Source organism: Sus scrofa, chromosome 4, assembly GCF_000003025.6.
Source record: "Sus scrofa isolate TJ Tabasco breed Duroc chromosome 4, Sscrofa11.1, whole genome shotgun sequence".
NCBI lineage: Eukaryota > Metazoa > Chordata > Mammalia > Artiodactyla > Suidae > Sus > Sus scrofa.
In genome coordinates, this window is record NC_010446.5 from 110,284,134 (window position 1) to 110,287,983 (window position 3,850).

Below are 3,850 nucleotides of genomic sequence, written 5' to 3' on the forward strand. Positions count from 1 at the left end.
CACTTGCAAGGAACTGATTGTCATCTGGCGCCTCGGCCAGTTCTGCTCGGGGATTTTCCCGGGAAGATACAGCCACCCGGCCGAGGTCCTCACCGAAGCCTCCTGGGTCACCTCCAGGTGATCTCGGTGAGGCAGCCGCATTAATGCAAAGCAACTGTCATCTGCTAAGAAAGGAAATTGCTGCCGGCCTCTTCCCTGACCAGGGAGCTGGGCGGTGGGATGCCAGCCACACCCACCTCCTCCCCTCTGGACCCCCCCACTGGCCCCTCTGCTTGCTCCCCAGCGGCTCCCCTGCCTGCAGTGAGCTTCTGGTCTACCCTTTACCTCACCGGGCAGCTAATCAAGTTGTGTTCTTTCTCACTTTATAGGTGAGGGAGCCAAGGTCAGGGGGACGGAATGGGGTGTCAAAGTCACACACCTGGAGTTCCCATCGTGGCGCAGTGGTTAACGAATCCGACTAGGAACCATGAGGTTGAGGGTTCAATCCCTGCCCTTGCTCAGTGGGTTAAGGATCTGGCGTTGCCGTGAGCTGTGGTGTAGGTTGCAGACGTGGCTCGGATCCCACGTTGCTGTGGCTCTGGTGTAGGCTGGTGCAGCTCTGATTCGACCCCTAGCCTGGGGACCTCCATATGCCACAGGAGCGGCCCTAGAAAAGGCAAAAAGACAAAAAAAAAAAAAAAAAAGTCACGCAGCTAGTGTCATCCAGCCCCAAATTCCAGGGTCCTCCCCCCTTACCAGCCCCCAAGCAGCCTATGATGCTGGGCAGCCTGTGATGCTTTGCACAGGAAACCGCCCAGTGTTGCAACTGCTCCCAGAAAGGGGTCAGTGTTTCCATGGGCCAAGCCTGGTGACCCTCAGCCACCAGGTGACACTCAGGGCGGGAGGCCAGAACCCCAAACCCTCTGCCTTCCTCTTTCCCCGACAGGGCCAAAGAAGGGGTTTCACGAATCATTCAGATCCCAGAAGCTTATTCTGCTTCTCAGCAAGCGACCTCAGGAAGTTACTCGATCCTCTGCAAAACGGTTTCTTTTCTAAAATTAGAAGATTTGTACTGACCTAGTTCAGAGAGTATTTATGAGGAATGCATGAGAGTAAACAGGTAAAAATGGTTGGTGGGAAATGCTTGGTACCTGCTAACAGCAGCAGTGGCAGGAGCTGGGACACTATCATTTTCCCCATCACCATCTTCCCCTTCTGCTCAGGGCCTGGCATGCAAGCGGGCAGAGGTTGGTGCCAGTTGGAGGAACATTATAGTCCCCGGTAGTGACTGGCTTGTGTCATGAGGGCCTCTGGTGCCAAAGGAACTCATCTACTAAGGATTCTGTGGAAGAGCCTTAGTTTTCCAGAAGCTGGGCTCAGGGGATGGAAAAGCAGCTCTGTGGGTTTCCGAGCCTGTCTAAACACATGTGCTTCCAATTGGCGCTCCTGGCCTGGAACTCCCCAGTGCCAGGCCCAGGCCGGTGCCCCCCACCCTGAATCATGCTGGGCCCCTGCCCTGGGCCGGACCCGGGCCCCTCCGTGTTAGGTTGCTTTCTCCCCGCCGTTTCTCAGCCCCATCCCTCGGAGTGGGAAGAGCTGGCCAGGCCAGCCCCAGGCCCCCTCCCAAATCTGTCTGAAAGCCCCAGCCCAGAGAAGAGCATCTTAAGGAGGTCTGGGGGGTGGGGTGGGGTGGAGACGAAGGCCGAGGTGGAGGGGGCATGGATTCGCCAGCCCTGCCACTCGGCCCCTGCCCCCGACGCAGCGGCTCCAGTTATCCTGTGGGGTCAGGATGCCGTTTCTGCCGAGTCATCCTTTCCTGCCCAGAGGGATCCTGGCCCACAGCCACATTCCTAGTGGGGTCTGAGCACCACAAGGTACAGAAACTTCCTTTCTCACCAGACCCCCAGCTCTGCAGCCCTGTACACAGGCTGGTCTCTCAGCAGCCTCTGCTGGCAGCAAACACACTCTTCCAGGTCCGTGTGTGTGTGTGTGTGTGTGTCCCCCTGGATCTCTGGCCCACCCTGGACCCTGAGCTCCAGCAGCAAAGACCGTCCCACAGGGAGGGCAGCAGCTAGTGTGCCCGTGTCTGAGGGGAGGGAGGAGGCCAGAGGGCAAGTGAGGAACTATTAAAAATTCCTGCCACTGGGGGTCCAGCATCCCCACTGAGAAAGAGCCTACTGGCCCCAGAGAGGCCTGGGCAGGACCAGATCTCAAGCCAGAGGTGGCAAAAACATCTAGACTTTAGCCCAAGGGCCCTTGGCGCGCCCCCACCCAGCAAGTCCAGCACCCCGGATAGTGCAAAACATCAGTGTCCTTGGACAAGCAAGCCAGGTCACACCTCCTGCAGAGCCCTGATTTCAGGAACGTGTTGGAGTGCCTGCCGTGAGCCAGGCGCTGTACTAGCCCCCGGCCCCAACGCAGAGGACAAGGTAGATGTGGCCAAATCCCTGATGTCTCTCCCATCTTTTTCAGGCCCACCGCCCTTGCCTGCAGGCCCCTGTTCTCATCACGGCCCGCTTGGGTTACTCAGTTCCCCGCTTCCAGCTCTGCGATCTTGAGCAGGTTACTTCAACTCTCTGGGCCTCCATGGCCTCATCTGGAAAATGGAGCCCAGCTCATACCTACTGTAGGGATATTAAGAGAGGGACACGCGTTGAGGTATGTAAAATATTTAAGACCGTTCCTGGCATAAAGAGCTCAATGTGTGCGTGTGTGTTCCTGACTCCGAGCATGGGCTCAGGCTGTCCTCTACCCGGAATGTTGGTCCCCCTTTCTGCAGGGACCTGGAAATCCAGACTTGGCAGAGTTTCTACCAGAGGGGACCAAAGGGGGACCCAGCCTCAGCTCAGGCCACCAAAAGTACCGTGGAGTATTTTCCTGATTGACAAGGGTTTTCCACAGCCTGTGAGGCAGATGACGGAAGGGGCTCAGGGAGGTAAGACACCTGCCTGAGGTTGCAGCCTTAGTACTGGAGCTGAGTGTGGAGTCTGGATCTCCTTACTGCAGGTGGCATCGTCCCTGCCACAGCCCACAGAGCTGGTCCCCAGGGAACTGCAGACACCCTGAGGCTGTCCTCAGAATCTCAAAACTCCCCCAAGGCTCAGTGCCTGGAGGATGGGGCCTTCCTGGCCTCCAGAGACCCTGGGATCAGCAGGCTGGGTCTCCCAGAGCCAGACAGGGCCACAGGACAGGGGGCGCTGGGCTGGCAGAGCCCTGAAGAGGGCCCCGCAGGAAGAGCTCAGCCCAGGAAACTCTGAGCAATGCCGGCAGACCACAGGGCCCCAAGCTTCCTGCCCTCTCCACACAGGCTGCCCTGTCAACGTCAACAGGTTTGTGAAACCCTGCCGGGCGGGCAGTGGGAACTCAAGGGGCCCCAGGGTTCACTGACTGTGGTCACCCTGTTCTTTTGCAGCCCAGGAGAAGGTGGCTTTCTAAAGACAGCCATCCACGCTGTAATGGAATCCAGCTGCTGTGGGAGACGGGCACCTGACAGTAACCCCATCATGCCCAGGGCACCTGACAGTAACCCTGGGCTCTTCCCTGTAGGCCCAGATTTCCTAGGCCCCTGTGGACACAGGGAACCCCTAGACACAGACTTAGGGTGGTATCTGTGCATCAAGGACTTCGGAGTGAGAGATCACATGGACCATACACCCAGTTCATAGCTTTGTTAGCTGTGTAACTTTGGGCAGGTTGGTTACCCTCTCTGTGCCTCAGTTTCCTCCTGTGTCAAAGGGCAATAAAAAGCTCCTACCTTGTTTTGAGGATGACATAGAATAATGTACTTGGAAGGTCTGGCACAGTATCTGACACACAATAAGCTCTTGAAAGATAGAAGCTGCTGGTTTAGTAACCACTGCAGTGGCAACAG